At 36.2% G+C, this 21,312-nt stretch overlaps 1 protein-coding gene across 1 annotated transcript in view; it reads right to left on the bottom strand.

The window, feature by feature from the left end:
• LOC134527598 (kinase D-interacting substrate of 220 kDa) overlaps positions 1 to 8,996 on the bottom strand; it is a 354,998-nt gene extending 346,002 nt beyond the window's left edge. Inside the window, exon 1 of the mRNA XM_063360420.1 lies at positions 8,734 to 8,996. The gene's annotated coding sequence lies outside the window, so the exon portion shown is untranslated. The remainder of the gene's footprint in view (positions 1 to 8,733) is intronic.
• Positions 8,997 to 21,312: the final 12,316 nt, after the last annotated feature.

Raw genomic sequence — 21,312 nt, 5'->3', positions numbered from 1 at the left:
CTCTTAGTGCGAAGGGTATAGGAGATCGAGACGAGGATAAGGTTCGAGTATAAATTTGTAGCGGGGAAGGTCGCAACAGTGTTGTTGGAAGGTTTGTCAGCAGGGGGCGGGGAAAGGACAAGCAAACCCGCTACTTCCGGGCAGCTGTCAAGGCAACTGACGGGCGGGTTAGATTTATTGCTCTAGGAGCAAAGAGGCTCTTGCCATAAAATCACTGTAAATTAAGAACGGCCAGTTAACAATTTTGAGCACCATAAACTTACTTCCCAAATCTTTCTCCCATTTACAAAAGAACAGCTTTTCTGCTGCTTTTGTCCTTGTAGCAGCCTGACGTGACGCCATGTCAAAATCAGGCCAGTTTGTAAAGAAATGTTTAAACGAAAAGGTTTATTTTTACCAATAGGCCATATCTGAAAAATTGCCGATCATTACGATAACCGATAACGGGCCATCATTAGTTAGTATTTGGTGGAAATTCTATCAGAGAGGTCCTTGCCAAAGTAAAGTCTTTGATGGCGATGTATTTTATTTTGTTTGTCGACTTTGTTGGTGGCGAATTTTCGGCGATGCGTCTTTTCTTACACATTAAACAACACTTAACCACATAGATGGCTACCAATAATAGCTCGTATCCATTAGGGTTCGAATCTTGTCAAACTGTTATTTTCTTTATTAATTAATGATTTATATTAATTCCAATACTACAATAAAGCTGATGTACATGTATATTTTAATACTTAATCAATTCATATTGATTACTCAATTAGTAATGTTAAAGTCTTGCTTCCATTTCTAAACGAACAAATGAAAAAAAAACTTATGCTGTAAACAGAGAAACCCTAGGCTATATGAATTGGTTCCGCTTATATGATAAACAAAGGCTATCGCTTGAATGAGTTAAAATTAATTTCTCTACAGCGTTGAGAAAAACATTAAGTTCTGATAAAAACAGTCTTCACCTGGAAGGAGCAGATATTGCAAATTAGCATAATTACAGTTCTCCCTTTATGGAAATGCAGCCCGGATCACCTTATTGTGTGTCGACAATATAAATTACCTACACAGTTATCATAGTAATTTCACACGAGCCACGAGTAACTCTATGCTAGCAATCCCCGTGTATTCTTCCAAACATATTGCAGCGACGAGAATCAGGCTCTGGTCCAGACTTCAATGCATTCGGAAAACTTAGCTATTCGCCTTAAATATATATTGTATGTATTTGTTCCCGGAAATCATATCACAAGTGCCGTCCGAACATGAAACGAAGTATGCAAAAAATGTATTATTATTTTGTGGGCTGCTTACAACGTGAATCTGTGTATGAATGTGCGTGTGATAACTAACTCTTATTAGCTTATTTAGGCAACGAGTGATTTCATACCCTTTGTTACATTTCAGTAGGTGTATGCACAACTATGATTTATTTTTTGATACATGTAAATTTGCTTCTTTAGTTAGATTTGTACATTGTCATCCATTCCATTTAAGACCGTATCCAAATTCAAGTGGGCAGTAGTGTAATTGTGTCCTCGCGTACAAAATTTGCCCATATGGAGTACTTGAATAATACGGAAGGGATTAATTTTAAGCCTCTACACTACTAGCCAGCTACAAAGGAAATAAATTTCTATATTTTCAAAACTTAATTTTTTATGTTAGCACATATGTGTAAAGATGGTAAAATGGTACACTCAATTGCAAACACATGAATGTATAAGAAAATTCTAAGTTTATACAATCATTTCAAAAATTACATTTTAGGCCATGCATAAAATAGTTTTCACTCAATAATATATATGATAAATTAATCATTAAGAACTTTATGCTTGTTGAAAAAAGAAGCTGCTAGTGATTAAACGTATATTATATTGCCTTAAATCTACAGTCAGATATCGTCGTCTAGGAGCGTATGACTGCGACACATGAAATATCAATATAAATTGAGACCGTGTCAGTCATTCGGCGTACATTATTGTTGGTAAAAGTATATACAGATCTCACGGCCTAGCTAAAAATTAAGGATGGTACAAATTGTAAAGATAGCCTTGGGATAGCGATAGAATAAAGAGTTATGTGTGGAAAATACTTCGTTTGATCCATACAAATTAAAATTTAAAATAAAAATTTCGCTGCAGAGGTCCTTGTTAAGATAGTGTTTATTTTTTGTACTTATATTTGAAAAACAAATATTTTCTGGTTAAATGCTGAGTATAACCATCACATTTGTATGCTTATTGAAAAACAATTTTTTTCTCGATTGAGAATGAAGAAAAAATTATTCAATTGAAGCACTTTTCGCGTCAGCTACTTCAGTCATTCGGCGCACTTTTTTGTTGGTAAAAGTATATACAGAAGATCTCACGACCCAGCTTAAAATTGTGGATGGTACAAAATGGAAAGAAAGCCTTGCGCTAACGCTGTAATTATAAGTAATGTGTGGACAATCCTTAGTTTGATCCCTATGAAATAAAATATATAATAAAAATCTGACTGCTGTGGTTGATGTTTACATAGTTTTATTATAAAGTACGTATTTTTCAAACTTAAATAATCTCTAGTTTTTTGCTGAGTAGAACATTCACTTTTGTATGCTTAATGAAAATAAACTGTTTACTTGACTAACAATGAAGAAAAAAAAAAAATTAAATTCAAGCATATTTTGCGCAGGCTACTTCAGTCATTCGGCGCACTTTTTTGTTGGTAAAAGTATATACAGAAGATCTCACGGCCCAGCTTAAAATTGTGGATGGAACAAATTGTAAAGGATACCATTAACTAACATTGGAATCATGTGTTATGTTCGGACAATCCTTAGTTTGATCCCTATGAATTAAAATTTATAATAAAAATCTCGCTGCAATGGTCCATGTTCAATAAGTGTTTTTTTAAGTACTTATTTTTAAAACTAAAATTTTATCTTGTTTATTGTTGAGTAGAACTTTCAAATTTGTATACGTATTGTAAAACATTTCTTTCTCGGTTGAGAATGAAGAAAATAATTATTTTATTCAAACACTATTCGCGCAGGCTACTTCAGTCATTCGGCACACTTTTTTGTTGGTAAAAGTATATACAGAAGATCTCACGGCCCAGCTTAAAATTGTGGATGGTAAAAATTGTAAAGGATACATTTAGCTAACATTGGAATATTGTGTAATGTTCGGACAATCCTTAGTTTGATCCCTATGAATTAAAATTTATCATAAAGATTTGGAATGCAATGGTCGAGGTTTAGCTAGAGTTTTTTTAAGTACTTAATTTACAAACTTAAATATTTTCTGGTTTGTTGCTGAGTAGAACCTTCACTTTCGTATGCTTATTAAAAATATATTTTTTTAGATTGAGAATGAATGGAAAAAAATTTTTAATCCGAGCACATTTCGCGCAGTCTACTTCAGTCATTCGGCGCACTTTTTTGTTGGTAAAAGTATATACAGAAGATCTCACGACCCAGCTTAAAATTGTGTTTGGTAAAAATTGTAAATAATACCTTTAGCTAACATTGGAATCACGTGTTATGTTCGGACAATCCTTAGTTTCATCCATATGAATTAAAATTTATCATAAATATTTGGCTGTCGTGGTCCATGTTCAGCTAGTGTTTTTTTAAGAACTTATTTTTCAAACAATAATATTTTCTGGTTTATTGCTGAGTAGAACTTTCAATTTTGTATACTTATTGTAAAACATTTCTTTCTCAATTGAGAATGAAGAAAAAAATTATTTTATTCAAACCCATTTCGCGCAGGTTACTTCAGTTTTTCGGCACACTTTTTTGTTGGTAAAAGTATATACAGAAGATCTCACGGCCCAGCTTAAAATTGTGGATGGTAAAAATTGTAAAGAATACCTTTAGCTAACATTGGAATCATGTGTTATGTTCGGACAATCCTTAGTTTGATCCCTATGAATTAAAATTTATCATAAATATTTGGCTGTCGTGGTCCATGTTTAGCTAGTGTTTTTTTAAGAACTTATTTTTCAAACATAAATATTTTCTGGTTTGTTGCTGAGTAGAACCTTCACTTTCGTATGCTTATTAAAAATATATTTTTTTAGATTGAGAATGAATGGAAAAAAATTTTTAATCCGAGCACATTTCGCGCAGTCTACTTCAGTCATTCGGCGCACTTTTTTGTTGGTAAAAGTATATACAGAAGATCTCACGGCCCAGCTTAAAATTGTGTTTGGTAGAAATTGTAAATAATACCTTTAGCTAACATTGGAATCACGTGTTATGTTCGGACAATCCTTAGTTTCATCCATATGAATTAAAATTTATCATAAATATTTGGCTGTCGTGGTCCATGTTCAGCTAGTGTTTTTTTAAGAACTTATTTTTCAAACAATAATATTTTCTGGTTTATTGCTGAGTAGAACTTTCAATTTTGTATACTTATTGTAAAACATTTCTTTCTCTATTGAGAATGAAGAAAAAAATTATTTTATTCAAACCCATTTCGCGCAGGTTACTTCAGTTTTTCGGCACACTTTTTTGTTGGTAAAAGTATATACAGAAGATCTCACGGCCCAGCTTAAAATTGTGGATGGTAAAAATTGTAAAGAATACCTTTAGCTAACATTGGAATCATGTGTTATGTTCGGACAATCCTTAGTTTGATCCCTATGAATTAAAATTTATCATAAATATTTGGCTGTCGTGGTCCATGTTTAGCTAGTGTTTTTTTAAGAACTTATTTTTCAAACATAAATATTTTCTGGTTTATTGCTGAGTAGAACCTATACTTTCGTATGCTTATTTGAAATATTTTTTTTTTTTATTTTGAGAATGAAGGAAAAAAATATTTAATTCGAGCACATTTCGCGCAGGCTACTTCTGTCATTCGGCGCACTTTTTTGTTGGTAAAAGTATATACAGAAGATCTCACGGCCCAGCTTAAAATTGTGGATTGTACAAATTGTAAAGGATACCTTTAGCTAACATTTGAATCATGTGTTATGTTCGGACAATCCTTAGTTTGATCCCAATGAATTAAAATTTATAATAAAAATCTCGCTGCAGTGGTCCATGTTCAAAAAGTGTTTTTTTTAAGTACTTATTTTTAAAACTGAAATATTATCTTGTTTATTTTTGAGTTGAACTTTCAAATTTGTATAAGTATTGTAAAACATTTCTTTCTCGGTTGAGAATGAAGAAAAAAATTATTTTATTCAAACACATTTCGCGCAGGCTACTTCAGTCATTCGGCACACTTTTTTGTTGGTAAAAGTATATACAGAATATCTCACGGCCCAGCTTAAAATTGTGGATGGTAAAAATTGTAAAGGATACCTTTAGCTAACATTGGAATCATGTGTTATGTTCGGACAATCCTTAGTTTGATCCCTATGAATTAAAATTTTAATAAAAAAACTCGCAGCAATGGTCCATGTTCAATAAGTGTTTTTTTTAAGTACTTATTTTTAAAACTAAAATATTATCTTGTTTATTGTTGAGTAGAACTTTTAAATTTTTATACGTATTGTAAAACATTTCTTTCTCGGTTGAGAATGAAGAAAAAAATTATTTTATTCAAACACAATTCGCGCAGGCTACTTCAGTCATTCGGCACACTTTTTTGTTGGTAAAAGTATATACAGAATATCTCACGGCCCAGCTTAAAATTGTGGATGGTACAAATTGTAAAGGATACATTTAGCTAACATTGGAATAATGTGTTATGTTCGGACAATCCTTAGTTTGATCCCTATGAATTAAAATTTATCATAAAAATTTGGAATGCAATGGTCGATGTTTAGCTAGAGTTTTTTTAAGTACTTATTTTTCAAACTTAAATATTTTCTGGTTTATTGCTGAGTAGAACCTTCACTTTCGTATGCTTAATTGAAATATTTTTTTTTTTAGATTGAGAATGAAGGAAAAAAATCTTTAATTCGAGCACATTTCGCGCAGTCTACTTCAGTCATTCGGCGCACTTTTTTGTTGGTAAAAGTATATACAGAAGATCTCACGGCCCAGCTTAAAATTGTGGATGGTACAAATTGTAAAGGATAGCTTTAGCTTTCATTGGAATAATGTGTTATGTTCGGACAATCCTTAGTTTGATCCCTATGAATTAAAATTTTTAATAAAAATCTCGCTGCAATGGTCCATGTTCAATAAGTGTTTTTTTTAAGTACTTATTTTTAAAACTTAAATTTTTCTTGTTTATTGCTGAGTAGAACTTCACTTTTAAATGCTTATTGTAAAACATTTTTTTTTCTTGATTGAGAATGAAGATAAAATTATTCAATTCAAGCATTTTTTGCGTCAGCTACTTCAGTCATTCGGCGCACTTTTTTGTTGGTTAAAGTATATACATAAGATCTTACGGCCTAGCTAAAAAATTATGGATTGTACTTATTGTAAATAAAACAATTAGTTAACGCTGGAATTATTTTTTAATTTCGGAAAATCCTCTTTTTTATCCCTATGAAATAATAAATACTTATTGTTTTTGTGAGGTTAATATTTAGTATATTTTTCAAGTTCGTTTATTTAAAACTAAATTATTTTCCGGTTAAACAATTTTTTGAACTTTTTTTTTTACATATTTAAGTTATTTTTATTCATTTCTGATTTTTTTTAATTAAAAAAAGTGTGTCTATTATCTTGTAACTAACTTTCAGATTTGCGTGTAAATTAAGAGATATGTATCATCATTTAGTTCATATTTTCTCTCTACGGGTTTTAAAGTTTAGCCTAGGTTGACGTAATTTTTTTCGTATCACGTGTCCAAATTGATCCCTTGGTTTTGTGGTACAAGATGCTTGCTGTTTTAATTTGTTACGTCGAAAGAGTATGGACATAACAAATACTAGAACATCACAAGACAAACAAATTATCTCAGGTGTTGTGAAATAATTTCTTTTGTAACTGTTTTACATTCATATATAAATTGTAATAACACAAGTTAGTATGCCCATGTTCTTTCAATGTACCAAATCAAAACATCAAGCAAAATGTACCACAGGAACAATGTATACAAGATCATGCCTTCTGGATCAAGGGATGAATTTGAATATGTTATACGGAACTTTTACCAATTTCACTTTCGGGACAAGTATGTATCACAATATCATTATCACATTAATGATGACATTAACATGGCACATTTATGTCATTACCATTTCTGCATTATTATGTGACTAGCATGATTATATGGGGGTTTTAGTTTGGGAGTATTCTAATGCTTGTTTTGCACAAAATATGTTTGTGTATTAAACTAGCTTTCTGGTAACGTATTTTATGCTATGGCCATGTTTATTCTAGATTTAGAACATACCTACTACAGTATATATTTTACCTGTGGTATCATATTCTATACTTAAGAACAAGCCCTACCTGTACTAGTATAATAGAACACCATACTGAAGATATATTACATTTCATTATTATTTCTCAAGATATATATCTGATGTAACAGAAGCATATGAATGTCCTCCGTCCAAAAGTTTTTTTCCCAGTGTTTGTACTTTAAGAACGTACAGGTATGTGTGAATGCACAGGTATTATAATGTAAGCTTTAAACTTTGATTACTTGCTAACCTGTAGAAATTTAAAGTCTGTTTTCAGGATAAATTCAGGGCTATGACTAGTGTCAAAAAAAGTTTTTGTCTAATTTTTTTTTAGTTTGTAGAAAAGCCACAACGTAAGATTATTACCCACCTCTCCTAACAGCAAATAAAATGCACAGAGTAATTGTATTGTTTTGTGGCTTTTAAATGAATAAAGAAAAATTTCTGAAAAACTTTTTCTCACATCCTGACATGTATCGAAATATTTCCCAAGAGAATGTTGAGGTACTTTAAGTTGTTTATCGTTTTTAAAACTGCACAAGATTTTATTAAGTTTGTTTTAATCAACAAAAGTAAGAAGAGTAAAAATTATAACTTTTTTTTTACTTCTTGATATGTTTTTCAGTCATTACCCAAGAGAGCAATACTTGCAGCAAGAAACACATAACTCCATATGTGACAAAATCTGATTATGAGGCCCTTGTTTTTATTGAAGCAAGCTTTTTGCAAGCACAGCGGGGACTCGCACATGGCGGCACTTGCGATATCACAATCATGAATGTTAAAACTATAAAACTATTGGTAGACTGCTTGATGTAACACAGTGCTCTCTTACAAAATTATTCCAAAGCATTTCAGGAAGCAAAAGGTATTTTGTAATTTTTATTTTCTTGTTTGCAAAAAATCTGATAAACTGTAAAATTACAATGAACACAAAACACTACTACTTAATTACTATAACATTTTATAAAATCATAAAAATAAACCACCTACTTTTCTGGCTGCTTGTCTTAAGTTTACACAAAAAATATTTACTGTTCTGCCATTAATCTCACTTAGTGTTGCAGCATACAGTATCGCAAAATGCAGTCACTACTACAATCACCACACGTTTATATTCTATACATCTACATGAGAAACATTAAGAGCTAAGTGCTGTTAACTTTTGTTACCACTTGTATTTATAAGCAGTAGTAGTTTTTTTTTAATTAATGTGTGTAGGTGCTAATTTTGCCATTGCATTAAATCACCCAAACACTCTTTGTGATGTAGGTATACGATTTTTCCAATTTTTTATGTAACTGAATGTTTGACAAATATTAAAAACAAAAAAAAAATATTGAAAGCTGTGAATACATGAAGAACAGTATACATTTAAATAAGATAGGCCTACCAAAACTATTGAGCTTATCAAATTATACATATACTTACCAAATGAAATGTGTTGACCATCTGGTGTGTATCATGTTGCCATGAATATTATTTTTCTGCTATATAGTTTCTATTAAATACTATGTATTACTTTATTGCTCTACAGTTTCTGTTATGGACTTTGTCTCCAGATTGCCATTTATATGACTTATTCTCTACATTCTCAGTACTTGTAATTGTTTCTGTTTGTTGCAGGTATGTAAGGAAATTAGAAAATGAGCTGAAACATTAAACTCTTTGGACACTCCATAGAAAGGAAGAATTATTTTTTGTTTAATGCTGGCATGTGAAGACATTAGAACATTTTCTTGTAGATTAAATTCTTTGGACATTCAATGAAAATGAATTATTTTGTGAATTTTTGTTATAATAGTGCTTTTTTTATTTCACTTAGAATTTTATTTCATTGCCGGTTAATTGATAGTAACTAAGAAAGTGAAATAAATTTTTTTTGGAGAAATAAAGAGTATTTTTTACAACCTTATATTTCATGATTGTCTATCTTCAAAACTTACCAAACTTGGGTGATTCATATGGAAAAAATAATGCTGTCATTTAAAGGAAAGAAAAGTGTAAATATTTTTGCTGAACGTTTATAATAAATAATTTTACCTTTTGACATGTCAGTTATCTTTAAAACACATTGTAGTTATTAGTATGTACAAGAAATAAAGTGCAAGATTTTATGCCTTTAAAATATTAGTGTTTAAATATTCAATGTGTCTTCGTTTTTTTCATTCCACAGCACATAAATGAATTTTTTTTATAAAGTGAACATATAAATTTAAATGTAACATGTAACCTTTTATGTGGTATCGCTTTCAAGATACATTCACCCACTGTGTTGGTACATATCAAGTAAACCAACGAACAATTAGGAAAGCTACAATGATAGGGTTTTTTTTATACAAGAATGTTACGGATAAAATAATACAATGGAAAGAGATTACTGTGGACACAAAAAAAAATTAATATTTATGTTTGTTTTTTTTTTACATAAAAAAATATTCTTTAGTGACAATCTAGGCTGCAAATGTCTCATACATTACTGAATTTCTATACTGAGCATTACCAACACAGAGCTTACACAGTAATAGTTCCTCTTTACATTATACCATCAGGTGACACTACAAAGTCTCATAACATGCTATTGTTTTAAACAACCTCAGTATGTACCTTTATGGACAATTACTTTTATGGTGAGAAACATAATGTAGTAATTTGTGCATAAAATAATTGTTTATATAATTTACTTAATAGTCATGCAGTATAGCTGCACAGTATGAACCTCACAAATATAATGAAACCAGTTTTTAGTGAATGACCACAATATTAACTCTCAGCATTTTCACACACATGTCTTGAAATATTGTGGTAAATGTTTTATAGACTTTCTCACCTCTAAATCTTTTTTCTCTCGTTACCCACACATCCCTGGGTCATCTTTGCGGAGCCGGGCTTATCCCAACCGCCTTAGATTTAACCCTGCCACGTGACCACGCCGCAGGGTCGACAATTATGGAACTCGCTGACTCCAGAGGTAAGCGTTTTAATTTAATGTAGCCGTGCATATGTTTGCTGGCCCAAACAAAGACATTAAAGCACTTGTAGATTCACGGCTCGTAGAGCCTGTTCGAGTCGTAATTCAAAAACTTACGGGTATGGCCGACTCCATGCAAATCCCCAATAAGACTGCTGTTAGATGTAACGTAAGCACATAATGAAGCAATCAGAAACTTTTGTCAGGGTAAAGTATAAGGTATAACGCATAATGTAACACCGCAATGCATAGCATGCGAATAAATGCGAGAACAAATTGACAGTGATTTCCAGTGCCCCCTTACCTAAGTTAGGCATCAGCCAACCATGCTGCCTGAGGAGTGTGATACTACTTCTCTAGTTAGTAATTCAACCACTGCCACGATCCTAATGAACAAAGCTGGGGCCGACGACCCACCAAACAGCTGCATAAGTTAGCCTGGCACCCTCCCGGAAAGAAAATAAAATTTTTAAGCTGTAAATATATAAAGGTGATTTTGAATTTTCCATGAAAAACAATTGAAACATGCTATAGATACAACACTGAATATAATTATCCTGAAACATGTTGAATTCAGTTAAGTTCTGTTACATAGTTGAACAGTGACGAGATTCTGCAAGATAGGAATAGCCTCTGTCCGTAAGTATGGGCGGTGGGCCTTCACTAATCAAAATTCCCGCGCGTCTTGTTAAAAGAAAAACAAAGTCCCGAAGTTGGCCGAAGGTGTAGTCTTCGGGCATGTTCGGGTTGGTCCTCAACCCTTTGTGAAATGTAGGCTTCACCTATGACTCTGTGGACCGAGTCGTTTGCAACAATACATTTAAAAACTTATTTTCTTATTACAACATTTAATAACACTTATTTTTCCTTGGTTAAGTTTTATTTTGAAAAACATTTAATATTTCGGTTATTGTAATTGTGTGTAATTGTTTTGGACTTAAAGTTTAAATCTTACGATTCGTACGGGCCAATAGGAATGCGCCATATGGACGTTTTTGAACGGGCGGGCAACTATCGAAAGAATGTTCGGGACTTTTTGAAGACCGAAGGACGCTCGAAGTTAGAGCCAATAAAGTTTGCTAAATAAATATAAAAATTGAAAGTAAATAGGATTGTGTGTATTTATGACACAAGTAGATGTGCAAAGCTACGTGTGTAGAAAATGTTTTAGGGAAACATGTAAAAAAAATTTTAATTGTGGATAGAAATTGCGATTGTCGCCGATACCGTAAGTCACGCCATTGTGGCGGTTGTTAATTTCCCTAATTGTCACCGCTACCCAAAACCCACATCTGATTTTTATGACCCTATAGACAAATGAACTTTCATTGTCTAAAGAACTTAATAGAAATTCGTGACATAATTTTTATAAACATTTTCATTTTTTTTTAGTTTATTACACACTTCATTATCTCGTCTAACCCCAGGTGTCTTGTTTTTAAAGTTATCTGCTCACCCTGAACTAGCTAGCCGGCACATTAGTGGTGAAAATATTTGGTGACATAAAATCTATCAGGACAAACGAACTTTTGGTTTACCTATGTGTGTGCCCTACATACCTCCGGAAATTACGAATTTAAGGATGATCTGTTAAGCTAATCTACCACTGCCACAGTTTTTATTCTGAAATCCAAACTGCCTGATTGTTGTACTAAAGTTGAATTTATTTATGTGGGATATTTGTCTAATAGTGAGGGATAAAGTTATTAAAAATATTTGCAGTTGTCCAAACAACATAACTACCAGGGCCGGCGCGTCCATATAGGCGAACTAGGCAACCGCCTAGGGCGCCAAGTAGCTGAGGGCGGCACAGCACGACACATAACAGCTGATATAATATGTTTAACGATTATTGAAACTAGATGAAAATGAATTTTTGTAACAGTTTGGAATGTTTATATTGATATAAGTAATTATTTAAAGTCCACGGTGACCTGTTTATGATTTGTAATAAGTAAAGAAAAAAACACAAGCCTGCTTACATTTCATTGTTGACAAAATCTTAGGCTTACATGATGTATTTTGAGGCAAGGAAAATTTTTTTGGGGCGTCCGCCGGCGGGATGGGGGGGCATTAAGATTTTTCGCCTAGGGCTCTAAATAACCTTGCACCGGCCCTGATAACTACATAGTGTTCTTATTTGTCTACTGCCATTATTGTCCCATGTTTTTATGTGGTTAAAAATTGATTGTCACCAATACCTCATTTGAAAGCAATAATAAAATTATATAGTCCAATAATAACGTAAAACTAGAACAGTGTACTGCAACTATGGGTTCATTTCCAGCCCAGATTAAGTTAGGGCCGGTTTTATGACCTCCGGCTAAATCTTCAGGTTAGCTAGCCCTTAGGTTAGGCTAGCCTCAGGTTAACGAACGAGGGGTGTATTATGACCCATACTTAGCATGCGATTGGCTAACCGTAACCTGACGAAGCGTGTGGTGTGTAATAATGGGTGTGTTGGTAATGAAATAAACCAGAATTTGGTAACTTTTGTTGCAAGACAGTTTTTTCTGGTAGAATATTAATCATCTGTTTGTTTGTATTGTGAATCGTAATGTTTACAGCTGCAGTAAAGAAAAATGCCGCGAACTTTATCTTGCAACATATATAATTAAATTAACTAAAAACTAGTTCGACGTCAAACCTGCATTGTATTAAACCATAAATTTACAATTTAAGATTTAAAACCGTGTGTGTGTTAACTTTACTCTTGTATTTAAACTCATGATTTTGTTAAGTTATATATTAAGCCAAAACTAACGAAGTAATTCTATACAAACAAATAAATAGGGATACAACATTTTTGCTAGAGAACATTTAGGGTGAGATCTCCTAATCCCAGCCACCCTCCAGTATTCAGCCAGTTTTGACAATTTTTACTTGTAATAAATATACTTCTATTAGTTTAGCTATCTATGGTCTGTTAAACAGTTCAGCCAACTTTTATTTTCACAGAAATGTATCACCAACCCCACAAAAGTAGGGATTTTTTTACTATTAATACTTCAAATTTGCTGTTGGAAGATAGTTGGAAAAATGGCTGCCATTGTGTTTTTTTTTTTTTTTAGGTAACTTGGAGATCTTCACATGATAGGTATCTACAATTTCTTTATTTGTTGTTGATGTTGTTGATACATATTATATGCATCTTCATGCTATAAATTTTATTTTTAACAAGGTAAAATAAGAAAATATTAAACACTCATCATTATAATAGGATGGCTATACATAGGTAAATGAAATTTGGCAGACATCTAGTAGTCAGCCTGGGTGGCTGACTACTGGTATTTTATCAAAATAGGAAATTATAAGGATTTTGCACTGATTGTTATAGAAACTGTTGTCTTGTTCCTTGGTTGTAATAGTGAGTAGGTATTCAAATGTTTAAAAACACCAGTAGTCGGCCACTTGACTTGATTGGGCCTGTGCATGGCTGACCTCTGGTTCTGCCAGTTCCCTAGTACAGCCACAAATATTTAATTGTTTATAATGAATTTTTAAGTCAAATTTAAGCAAATTTGATAAAAAAAAATACAATACTAAGTCGTTAATCTTTGTCTTAACCAGATAATTTGTTGGTTTTGTGTAGAATCGTTCATAGTTAACCTATTTAAAGACAAACTAACTTTGTTAAGTAATTAATTTTATAGCTACATAATCTATTCAGTTATTTATCGGGAAAAATGTTATTATAATAGGTTTGGCACAACCAGTTAGCATAAAATAAAGAGAAACACAAGGTTTAAGAGATGGCATCATCAGGAAAATGTGTAATCTACAGTTACACTGACGATGCTTTGGCTGAAGCTTTACATGCCATAAGAGAAAATGAAATGGGTATTAGGGCAGCAAGTCGTGAGTTTGGGGTGCCAAGAGGTTCACTACAAGATCGGCTTCATGGAAGAGTTAAAGAAGGTCCAAAAAAATGGGTCCGCCCACGGTTTTGACAGAAGAAGAAGAAATAAAAATTGTTACATGGCTAACAAATTTAGCTAAAAGTGGTTTCCCCAGAAAAAGAGAAGAGCTGTTAAATACTGTGCAACAAATAATTAAGGCATCAAACGGAGAAACTCATTTTAGTGACAGCCACCCTGGAAAGAAATGGTATGCTGCATTCATGAAGCGACACCCAGATTTGGTCTGCAGAACTGCTGAAAGTTTAACAAAGGGCCGTGCAATCGTTACTGAAGAATTTATACGAAAATGGTTCAGAGACTTGGAAGAATATTTGGAAGAGTGTAATGCCAACGATATCTTGCAGGACCCAAGTCGGATACTGAATGGAGATGAAACAAGCTTTAGTTTGTGTCCAAAGAGTGGCAGAGTGATAGCTCCGAAAGGGTGGAGAGTTTTGTATGAAGTAAAATTGGGAAATGAGAAAGAGACTATTACTGTCCTTTTGGTTTTCACAGCCAGTGGCCAAACTCTTTTCCCAATGGTGGTTTTCCCATATGTAAGGCCTCCTCACGAGGTGATTAACAGTGTTCCTGAAGAATGGTTTTTAGGGAGAAGCGAAAGTGGTTGGATGAAAAGTGAAATTTTTACGAATACATAGGCAATGGAGCAATGGAGTAAATAAGTGGTGGAAAGTGAAAATGTTACGAAACCCGTCCTATTGTTTGTGGATGGCCACAGGTCGCATTTGACAATGGATCTGAGTGATTTTTACAGTAAGAATGGTATCATACTATATGCTTTACCGCCCAACACTACCCATGTAATGCAACCAGCAGATGTGAGTGTTTTCAAGCCACTTAAGTCGGAGTGGAAAAAGACAATAAGGGAGTGGCAGCAGCGCCCAGAAAACACAAATACTTGTGTGACAAAACGAACATTTTGTCCATTATTAGCAAACGTACTTGAACAACCTTCACTACGGGAGAGCATTCAGAATGGTTTCCGCAAGTGCGGACTCTACCCTTTTGAACAAAATGCAGTAGATACCGCAAATGTGTTCAGAATCGACTTGAAGTTCTCAATGAACCAGTTCTAGTTCCATCATATCCATTAAGTAAAGAACAGATGTCTGCTGCAGAGTTGATAATCTCTAAATTAAGACCACAGCTTTCACAGAGAGCAGTAAATACTGACCATGTACTTGAGGAAATCCAAAAGGCCAAGAAGTTTCTCAATAGTATGCCAGATGATAGTAGTCCTACAATTGATGAAAATGAGTCAATTTCTTTTGAAAACACAACTGAATTGAGTGAATTAGATATTAACAATATGGAAGTCTTCTTAGAACCAGAAAGTTCATCAGTGTGCCCTATTCTAGTACAGATCACAAATGAATATGAACAAAGCAACCCTGCTGTGCTTCCCAACAATGACATAGCTCAAGTCTTGAATGGACACGAAGGCTCTAGAAACATACAGGAAGTCAATACAAATACATCAATAATGTCTGTTACAGAAAATGTAAGGAACATTGAACCTCTGTCAGCTGAGAGTTTGTCTCTTGTTTCAGATGACGAACCAAAAGTTCAAGAAAACCTTAGCCAGCAATCTGAGAGCAAAATACCTGCACAGAGTGACTTAGCTCTATCGCCGTTTAAGAGACACTTGTTTTACCCACAACCTATACAAAATATTAAAAATAATCAACCAAAAGAAAGAGCTCCAAGTGCTATTTCATCGATGAAATGATGAGAGTTTATGGAGAATAAAGACAAATTAAAAGCAGACGAACTTGATAAGAAACGAAAAAGATGTGCTAATAGAGAAGATTAGAAAACCACAAATAAAAGGAAATAAAAATAAAAATGGTAACGAGAACACAGACATTGATGAACCTTCTTGTACACCAGAAAGTGTCAGTATGAAGGAAAAACCAACTCCAAAAGTATGGAAAATTGGCAAGACTTTTAACCGTAATTAGCTTCTTTCAGTAAACTTGTGTTAAATAGTATTTGTTGTACATTCTTTACTAATATTCGAAATTCTTAACTTTCAGGTGAAGATTGATGAATGGATGCTTGTTTCCTTTGAAGAAGGTGGACATAATTCAAGAAGATTTTTCATAGGAAAAGTTATTGGCGTTAACAACGATGGGTTTGACGGGAGTTTCCTCAGACCAAAGACCACAAGAGAACATTCTGGTTACGTGTATGGCTTCCTAGATATCATTGATGAGTATCCCTTCACAAAAAAAGATATTGTGGGCAGACTAGTAAATCCTGAAATCTATTGCAAGGGACTTTACAGATTTCATATTAGCCACAAAGGCATTTAATCAAAATATGTTTTACATAGGGACTCTACATTTTTTAAGATAAAGAGGCAATGCTTGTTTAAAAACAAAATTTTAAATAATAAGTTTTATATGGTGAATAAATAAATATATTTTTATGTTGTATGACCAACAAAATAAATTTACTATAGTCCAGAAAAAAACACGTTTCTTGTGGCTGAACTTCGGGGTCTGTATGGCTGTTAAAAAGAGACGGCTGGCTGAGGACTGGTTTATGTCGAGTTTTGTGATAATTATTGTTTTTTTTTATTTAAATACTAATAAAAATTTGATCATAAGATTTTTATCTTACACTAGAATACATAGTTAAGATGACATGGCTAGAATTTGTAAACTAAAATTATGGGTATAAATATTTTGAAAGTAATGGGAATCTTACTAGTGTCGTTAAATGGCTGACTACTGGTGCAACCACCTTATTTCTTTCATAAATTTATTTCATAATCAAATAATATAGACCCTATTTCGGGATAATACTTGTCGATTTTCATTTCACTGGTGTAGGTTTCATTTTTGTACTAATAGTTTCGTATCATGTATCCAAATTAATCCGATCCTGATGGAATTAGTTTGTGGTGACGACAGTCGTCGTACCCTCCCAGATGCAGAGGCCGTACCTGGCCACCGACGTGGGCCTGAGGGAGTCTGTTTCCCCAGTGAACCATCAGTGTAGTGCATCGGCCAGGGACGCACCTGCGTGCGCACTAACATGCCAGTGGGCTTCTTTAGTGTTACGAATAATTCTGCTTTATGTAATTTTCAAATGGTCGTGGACATCAATAAGTGTGTAAATAATGTAACCGTAATGTATTAATTATTGTGTAAATAATCTTGTAATTTTCTCAAATGTCTCGCAGTGCTAATATGTAATTGCGGCCTGGCGCTCGTCCACGTCGCGAGGGGGGGCGCTCTCCCACGCCGGCCGATTTCTCCTCCCCTCCCCCGCGGCCCGCGGGCCCCGGCCTGCTGGCGGGCGGGGAAGGGCAGTGTTGCTCAGGGCTCGTTCAGCGGCAGACGTGCACGCCGCTCTGCGCTGATCGCGAGGCGCGTCTTCCGAGCTCGCGGTCCGGCGACAGCGCCACTGTACGGGTTGTCGCGGCAGCTGAGCTGCCTTCGCTGTGTCGCTCACACGGTTGAGATTACGAGTTACGAGTTACGTCATGAGTCGAACATCCTAGGATGCGGAAGCGTAGTTTCGAACCGCCGAACCTTCGTCGTCATTACGAGTCTGTTACGTAAAGGACCGCGCACGTGTCACGCGCCTCTGTGGAGCAACTTTCAATCGGGAACCTTGTTACGTGGGAGGATTTCTAGTTCGTGTCGAGACGAGTTGATTGCACGAGACGGTCTTCGGGAGTCCGGGTCTTCGTGGGAAGGGCGCTCGCTCCGCGACGGATCCGCCAGGCCGCGGCAGGCTTTCAGAATTACAATAAAAGGGGCTCGTGGAACTGTTAACATCGAGTGGTCCTTAAAAAAAACTGCCTATCATTCTTCCTCCTCACCTCACTCTCCCTCCAGGTCCCGTATTCCCCGGTCGCGGCCACGTTGGCCTGGACCCACACCTCTCCGACGAGAGCAGTACGGGCACAACAGGAATTTCAAGTAAACGGGTAAATAGGGACCAGAAGCCGAGGGACGTCAGTGGTATAGGATGCTTGCTGTTTTAATTTAGTAGGTCGAGAGATCCTAGACATATTCACTGGTGAAATAATTATGATTGTAAAATGTATACGAAATACATTTTTACAAGACCTTACATAATTTGTTTGTATTGACGTCGTCCGACCGAAGGCCACCCTAAAGCCCGACCTGCAACCGCCAGTATTCGGCCCCGCTAACGGAACGCGCCCCTAGCCACGGCCCACCCGAGTCAGGCGAGCCACCAGCAGACAAGGTAGAACCCGGCCCCATAATAAACAGACCGACATTACAGTCGACCACTTTGATAAAACACACACAGAATATAAACAACATTACGTATAAGTTAAACGTTCGCTTAATGAAAGTGCGACGTAGGAGTGCCCGGGCACTCACGTGTAAAAATGTGTCGATATGTGTGTGAGTGTTCCCCTGGTGGCTTTCTGCCTAGATTAGTTAAGTATTTCATGTGACATAATTACTAACCCTTGTGTTCGTTATTACCCCCCACCGGAGCAGTCCGGCAAGAGACGAACAGTTTCTGGTGTGACGTATAGTTTAAAAAACATAATTCGTAAACATACTAACTCTAAATTGTAGAAGGGATGAGTAATGTTAATTTAGCCGTAATAATTAATGAAGGAATTTAGCGCCCTTAACATCTCTTGTTAACTTGTTAAATTGGAAAATAACGTAATGAGGTCAACCCTGGCGCGAGGGACACCGAGCCTCGGCCGGACGCCATGACACAACGGCAGTACAGCGCGACTCGTGGACCGGGGCGGACGCACGTCCCACAGAGAGACATCACCCATTGTCTGCATTGAACTCACTTATGGTAATTATAGTCACCTCCTCGAAACCTCTTTTTATTAATCTCTCCGTGCGTACCCGGTCCAAATTTTCGGTCCAGGACTTAATCCGGCCGTGTAAATTTTAAAAACCCCTGCACCACACTTGGTCCGCGGGGTAGTTTTCAGTATACGGCACGGGCCGCCTCCCGAATCACAGAACTTGAATTAAAGCCAGTCGCCCCGGCGCTGACCACAACCCGTAAGGGAACTTGGACGAATTTAGCTGCGGTCCGCGCTCCACTACAGTGGACGCGAACACCGCCTCGAGACATAGATATACGGGATTGGCCGCCTCCGATCGTCCTCACCCCCCTTTTGTGTAACCATGCTCAGAACCGCCTAGTGCCACGCTAATACGTAACTTTTAGAAATTTTGTGCGACGCCTTGAACCTGGAACATTCTTGAGTAAACTTGTGCAACGCGCCACCACGTAACATTTTAGTAAACTTGTGCCACGCCTTCATTACGAAACTTTTCAGAATAACTTTGTGTAATTGTGTAACTTATGTATTGAGTGACGTCACCCTCTGTACGACGTGGTGTGTAATCCACGGTATTACACCAAGCCCACAGCCGCATGAATAAACGACGCATGTCATTTGCCGCATTAATTCAGCGCCTAATCAATTAACCATACAACTCCCAACCACCACCAAGTAGGGAATCCCTCATATCCCACGCAACACCGTCGACGGTCCTAGTGGGCCACGCAGGGGCAACCGACCCCACGACCCACCTATCGACTAGAAACAGAGCAAGTCTGGCGCTCACCTGGAAACACTACATCGACAACAGCCATTCCCGCTAGGAGCCGCACCGGGACTCGAGCCCGAGACCCCGGACGACGGCAGTATCATGATATGTTAGGTATTTTGTGTTATGTACAGGATTTTTCCAACATTCTAAATTAAAACAGCAAGTATAATGTAAAATAAGACCAACATATAAAGGGTCATGCCGATAGGATCAAGGGATAAACTTAGATACGGGAAACAGAATAATTTCAGTGCTGTTTTCGTTTTGCACTTGCGTGGCAGGTAGATAATAAGTACCTAAATGTTTGTAAGATAGGGAAGGGATAATTGGGTAACATTTATTTTCACATTCAATTGTATTCATTTAATTAGAACTACGTCTGAATTCGTATGAAGTGCATTTCATTTCCGGCATATGTCCACTGTATTAAATGAATACACAGTTAAAAATATTGAGAGGTTAGGGCGGCCCATGTCTCCCACGACAGTAGAGCAGGAGGACATGAATGTCACCGTTAACAATACCATGTCATACCAAGATGCCCCTACTACAAAACTGGTAACGTTGGAGGCACGTATACAGACATCACTGCAAAACAATGCTATTCTGACTGCTAAAATGGACCAGACTAATGTAAAAATGGACCAGGATAATTCTCGAATGGAACAGAATAATGCTACTTTGACTGCCCAGATAGAGCAAAACAATGCTATTTTGACTGCTAAAATGGACCAGACCAATTCCCGAATGGAGCAAAACAATGCTGCTCTGACTGCTTAAGTAGATCAGACTAATGTTCACTTTGCCTCCAATATGGCAGATTTGAAAACCGAGTTAAAAGCCAGGCGGAAACAAACAAGCTCATGTATAAGGAGCCTAGAACACAGCATTGAGGTTCGGTTGTCAAAACAACATGGGGAAATCCAACAAATAGCTGAACAGGTAGCTCAAAACAACAGCCGTGTGGATGGTTTAGAATCCCATGTGAAATCTCTGCGGAATATGATTTCAAATGAACATAGAGGGCAGGCTAACGCAAGGGAGGATGTGCGAGGTCACAGACAGCACCTACGGACCAGGCTGGGGGATATTGAAATTGCTACTGCCACCTTAGAGGACAGAATGGAACACCTTAGTGTCAACCATAGCCCTGCAGCCGAATCAGCTAACTGCCAAGGCCATGCGCAGTCACATGCGAGTCACGAGCCAGCTATCTCGAGCGCCCCTGCAGGTAGACAACAGGGCAGCACCGAGCTATTCACAGACCATCAGCCTAAAGTAAATACACAAGGCACTTCCAGCGTAGACAGGCCAATGGTACGGGCATTTGTCAACACATCCAATCTTGACCCCGCCACACTTATGCATCACCCTGCTAAGCATTGGGCCGAGGCAATGCCGACGTTTGCTGGACGAGTCACCGAGAATCCTATCCGATTCTTGAAACGATTCGAGGAATATGCAGCGACATTCAATCTCAGTGACACAGAAGTGCTTAAGTGCTTGAACAGCGCACTTAAGGGGCAGGCTTTCTACG

This window comes from Bacillus rossius, chromosome 1 (assembly GCF_032445375.1).
Source record: "Bacillus rossius redtenbacheri isolate Brsri chromosome 1, Brsri_v3, whole genome shotgun sequence".
In the NCBI taxonomy this organism is placed as follows: Eukaryota; Metazoa; Arthropoda; class Insecta; order Phasmatodea; family Bacillidae; genus Bacillus; species Bacillus rossius.
Note: the sequence above shows the minus strand (reverse complement) of the source record. Positions and strands in the feature narration are given on the sequence as shown.